This window comes from Podarcis pityusensis (genome assembly GCF_964106645.2).
Source record: "Podarcis pityusensis genome assembly, chromosome: 10".
Taxonomy (NCBI): domain Eukaryota; kingdom Metazoa; phylum Chordata; class Lepidosauria; order Squamata; family Lacertidae; genus Podarcis; species Podarcis pityusensis.
Genome location: NC_138035.1, coordinates 2,764,640 through 2,770,376, shown reverse-complemented (window position 1 = coordinate 2,770,376; position 5,737 = coordinate 2,764,640). Strand labels below are relative to the sequence as shown.

The window sequence follows — 5,737 nt, the reverse complement described above, 5'->3', positions numbered from 1 at the left end:
TAAATCGTAGTATGCTTCCACAAGCCTCACGCCTATTCTGTGTGCACAATTCGATCTGCTGATAGTGTGCCCTGGCTCACAAGCAGGGGTCGCTGATTTACGTTGGGGTATAGGTGATGGTCTCCACAGCGGGATAGCTGGAAGGAGATGACCCAGCCGGGGCTAGCCAGCTGGCCATCCGGCCCTCTGCATGCCGACACTCTGGTCCTGGGATCCTCCCACCTGGCTTTCCTCACCGGATCTCCTGGAAGCAACAGCAGATTCCCCAACTGAATGTCCCCACACCAGCTGTCGTGGTCCACATTGTAGCTGCTACTGTACATCAATCATCCAAGTTCACTCCAACCCAGAGCAAACATTTCAGGTTGGAGAGAGTGGGGAAGAAGGAGAGGTGGGGTTTGCTTAGTGAGACAACTTGCTTTCTCCTAATCCGAGGCTCATCCAACATGCCTCCAAGCAAAGCGTTTGGATGGTGACATCTTAAAACCATGAAGTTTTTATAACTGGCTTCACTCTTTTATAAATTCTTTGAGAGATGAAACACCTTGCTGCAGTTGATGTGGCTGCCAATAGAGGGCCATGCCAACTGTGTTGCTTGATGACCTCTTACATGTTCATGTATATGGCAAGATATATGTACAGTGGTACCTCAGGTTACATACGCTTCAGGTTACATACACTTCAGGTTACATACACTTCATGCTACAGACTCCGCTAACCCAGAAATAGTACCTTGGGTTCAGAACTTTCCTTCAGGATGAGAACAGAAATTGTGCTCCGGCGGCACGGTTGCAGCAGGAGGCCCCATTAGCTAAAGTGATGCTTCAGGTTAAGAACAGTTTCAGGTTAAGAACAGACCTCCGGAACAAATTGGGTTAAGTACTTAACCCAAGGTACCACTGTATTTATTTCCATATATAATTTTGCAGGGAATTCCCGCCCCTTTAGATTATTTAAGATTTATAGCCTACTCTTCATTATTCAAACATCTATTCCAGCACTCTTTGACCTGTTGGGTCACCCTTTCTCAGCTGGTTAAATTTATTCCCAAGTCAATTAAGGTTATTTAGTTTAAGTAATTCAACAGAATTGCTGATGATTTGACTGGAAAGCTGCATTGCAAAATTTGGGGAGGTGTGGATTTAAATGCAAGCTGACTTGAATTTCTCCCCTGCTCTAAGATTCACCCTTTTCTCCTTTGAACATAACTATTCCCTGACCCCCTCGGGTCCCACCCTGCACCCTTGGCACCAATGTTTTCTACCAAGACAAAAAAACCCCGGGGGAGAGATGTCTTTCCCTGCGCTGCTTCATCTTTCTTCCTTGTGACGCAAATGCACACCATTCAGGGGCTCCTCAAACACTCAAGAACAGCCCTCTTCCCTGATAGAGCTGGACCCACAGGATGCAGGCAGGACACAGCCATGTTTGAGGGTCTCTGGTGGGGAGGCCAGCCATAACTTGGGACCTTTCTTTGGCAGAACATGAGTCCAAGGTGAAAGGTGGAGACCTTAAAACCCACCTAGTCTCTCTCTCTCTCCTTCTTCCATCTCTGGCCCGGGGATCCTTCTGCCTGGCTCTCCTCACTGGGTGACCTGGAAGCAGGAGCAGCATCTGAAACCAACGCTCTCTACAGCCTTCCAGGAACAGCCACAGCTTCCCTCTGAGTTCATTCGGCAGGAAGATGCCAGGTGAGGAGCAGAGAAAGGGAGGGAGCCATGAATTGGCCCCCAGACCCAAGAAAGGTTTCGTTTTCCATGCGGATTGAGGGAGGAATCTCTCATCTGTAGGCACCAGTTTGTTGAAAACCATGCAGATTTTAAACTGGCTGTTGTCTAACATGGTGCAGGGTGGTTAAATGAATCAAAGAAAGCAGAAAGGGAGAAAGCAATCTGGGAAATGGGTTAATAGTGCAGGCTCTCTGATTTAGAGCTGGCCACAAAGCGATGCAATCTTCCATGCAGGACAGCAAAGCTTTGAAATGCTCACGGTGTTAAGCAACCTGCTTTGGTTGGATTCACTCTGTCCAGAGTAGGGTTGGGCAAATCTCTCAATTTCTCATTTTTGCACAGCAGTTTGAGAATCATTTCCTTCAACCCCACATGAAGATTCATCAGCATTTTGGTGCAAAGTTCTCCCAATATATACATTTTTGTTTTGCAATTTTACCTAATATGCAGATTTTTGCAAAGAAATTCCCTGTAATATAGCCCCCTCTCTCTATGTTATGTGCACCATGGTGTCTACTTATATGCTCACTTAACTCCATGATATGCATTTTGTACACGCTACTGGAATGGAGAACTACATTGCAAAATTCAGAGAAGTGTGAATTTCAACCAGTGCCTGTGTTCTGATTTCCATATTGTTTCAGCAAGTGCAAATTAGGTTGGGTTTCCTTTAAATGTGAGCCAAATCTAATACCATGCCCCCCAACCCTAGCCCAGAGTGATATTATGTTTCTTAAAATCCTGCCAAGGGAGGTGGCACTTTAAAAGAAGGGTTGAGTACAGAGAAAAGGGAGCTTCAAAATGCTCTGTGGTGCCAGTTTTCTGGTGTTCAGTTCTGTGTTCTACCAGTCTCTAATTCTGCTTGTAGAAATTTGCTTGCTTGCTTTTGAAAAACAAAACCCCCTCAGTGTCTCTCCATGCCTGCTTTCTTCAAACCTCTGCCATTATTAAAACCCACGATTTTGGTCCCTTTCTCCCTCCACTCCTCTTTAACTTCTGCCACTGTTTCTGTAAAGCAAGAAACCATGCACTCCAACCTAGAAAGCATGCAAAAGACTCTTGGTGGGACAGATATCTGTTTATAGCAGGATGAATACTATTGGGCTTCCCTCAACACCACTTTTCCCTTTTTTCAGATCCTCCTCTTTCCTTCCTCACGGACACAGAGAATCAAACGCAGGTGGAAGAGTTTATCTTCTTGGGTCTCTCCAGAGCCCCGAGCAACCAAGTTCCCCTCTTCTTGGTCTTCCTAGCTGCCTATTTGGCCACCGTCACAGGCAACCTCATGATATTAATCGTGGTCCTGATGGATTCCCGCCTTCATAGCCCCATGTACTTCTTCCTCAGTCACCTGTCTTGCTTGGACATTTGTGTTTCTTCTGTTGTTGTGCCAAAGATCCTGGTGAATTTCCTGCGCCAGAGTCACACCATCTCCTACAACCAGTGCTTGGCACAAGCTTTCTTTCTGATTGGCTTTGCTGGATGTGAGCCTGCCCTGTTGGCTGTCATGGCCTATGACCGCTATGCCGCCATTTGCCAGCCATTGCACTACAGCCGTCTCATGAGGCACAGGCTGTGCATCCATCTCGCTGTGGCCTCCTGGGTCTGGGGCTTCCTGGACTCAGCGATTCACGCTGCGTTGGCCTCCAAGCTTCACTTCTGTGGAGCCAACCAGATTCCCCAAATCTTTTGTGATGTGCCGCCGCTGTTGAAGATCACCTGCAGTGATACAAGCATCAATGAACTGGCCACTCACATCACCAGCATGTTTGTGGGCCTGGGTCCCTTGCTCTTCATCATCTTCTCCTATTTCTACATCTTGGCCTCCATTCTGAAGATTCGCTCCAGCACTGGCAGGAAGAAAGCCTTCTCCACTTGAGCCTCACACTTGGTTGTGGTCACCCTCTGCGTCGGAAATGAATTGGTGAACTACAACCGCCCAAGCGCCGGCTACTCTCTGGAGATAGACACCCTGATCTCCACAATGTACTGCATCGTCACCCCCATGCTGAACCCCGTCATCTACAGCCTCCGCAACAAGGAAGTGAAGGAAGCCCTGAGGAAGGTTCTGAACTGCCGGAGGACAGTTTGAATCTCATTTCTGCTGCTCTATACCACAGTGTCTTCTAAAAGTCTGGTAGTTGTTTTTCTCTTTGACATCTGGTGGGAGGGCGTTCCACAGGGCGGGTGCCACTACCAAGAAGGCCTTGCTTTCTCCCAATCCAAGGCTCATCCAACATGCCTCCAAGCAAAGTGTTTGGATGGTGACATCTTAACACCATGAAGTTTTTATAACTGACTCCACTCTTTTATAAATTCTTTGAGAGATGAAACACCTTGCTGCAGTTGATGTGGCTGCCAATAGAGGGCCATGCCAACTGTGAAGCTTGATATATAATGAGCTAAATAAGATGTTTAAAAACACTTTTGTTAAAAAACCAGAAGCTTTCTTATTGGGTATAGTGGGTAGAGAGCTATCGAGACAAGATAAAAAATTTGTTCTTACATGCAACAAAAAATTGTTCTTATGCGGTAAGGATTTTGTTACTGCGGTAAGGATTTTGTTAGCCCAATGATGGAAACAACAGGAGTTACCAACAAAAGAAGAGTGGCAGATGAAAATGATGGACTTTGCAGAACTGGCAAAACTGGGAGGAAGAATCCGGAACCAGCGAGACCAAGCATTCAAAAAAAATACTGGAATAAATTTATATTATATTTGAAAGACAACTGTAAGCAATTAGCATCACTGCCAGGGTTATCTGAAGATTTGTAACATGAAATTGCTGCCTATTCAGGTTGAGTAATATAATATTTTAGGTAATGATATAACTAGGATAGGAAATGAAGCGAAATGTAAAGATGCAAAGTTTAAAGTTTGTAAACCATCAGACGGGAGGAAGTCATTAGGCTCAGTTGAGCCAAAGAGATAAAATAAGAGGGTACCATGTTACGTAATGTATGTAATATGTAAAACCAATAAAAATTATATATATACACACACACAGCCTGTGGAGCTTGATGACCTCTTACATGTTCATGTATCTGGCAAGATATATGTATTTATTTCCATATATAATTTTGCATGGAATTCCCCCCCCCCCTTTGGATTATTTAAGATTTATAGCCTACTCTTCATTATTCAAACATCTATTCCAGCACTCTTTTTGACCTGTTGGGTTACCTTTTCTTGGCTGGTTAAATTTATTCCCAAGTCAATTAAGGTTATTTAGTTTAAGTAATTCAACAGAATTGCTGGATCTGATGTCGTGATGCCAGCTTTTCAAAGTCTGATAGCTGTTTACACCTCCAGGTCCCCCCGCCACTCCCTTGCCTCTTGTCAGCCCCCTAGGAAATCCCACTGACCCTCCGCAAGGGTCAATATCGCCCACTTTGGGACTCACTGTTCTGTGCCTTTTTCGAACTCGGGTCATTTCCATCCCCTTTTCTGAGTCCTGATCCTGATTTGTTTGCACAAAAGACTGTGGGGAGATTGGCTGACAGAGGCTATGGATCGAATGTTCCTTTGGATTGGTTTGCAGTGATATGAAATTTATATATTTTATTAAGTGCATATCCTGTCCTTCCCTCCCAAAGGAACCCACAGCAACAAATGTTCTGTGATGAAAAAATACAATTAAAAATAAAATCAGAACGTATGTAAAACATTCAGAAATTGCTAACTGATGTTGTCTCAAGAAACAACTATCCCACATTTTCCAGCACATTTCTTTATCCCTTACCTCATTCCCCAAAATTGATTGCTGGGGTGTTTCTCAAACAAAGTTTAAACGGACAACATGAAAATGCTGGTGCGTCACTCAATCTCCTCCCCAAAAATAGCAGCAGTCTGGAAGGAACCTCAGTTCTAAAGCGGCTCGTCTACATTCTCTCTCACACTCTGTAATGACTCTTTAGTCACATTGTGACTTTTGGAAAAGTTTTCCTCAGAATTCACCAGTATTTTAGTACACCTAATATACACAGTTTGGTGTGTGGTTTGGCTT

At 44.7% G+C, this 5,737-nt stretch overlaps 1 pseudogene across 1 annotated transcript; it reads left to right on the top strand.

Moving 5' to 3' along the window:
- The first annotated feature begins 1,684 nt into the window (after window positions 1-1,684).
- LOC308457806 (olfactory receptor 5B21-like) lies at window positions 1,685-3,822 on the top strand (annotated as a pseudogene). The gene is made up of 2 exons: window positions 1,685-1,691; window positions 2,867-3,822. The product of its transcript is annotated as an olfactory receptor 5B21-like (transcript).
- Window positions 3,823-5,737: the final 1,915 nt, after the last annotated feature.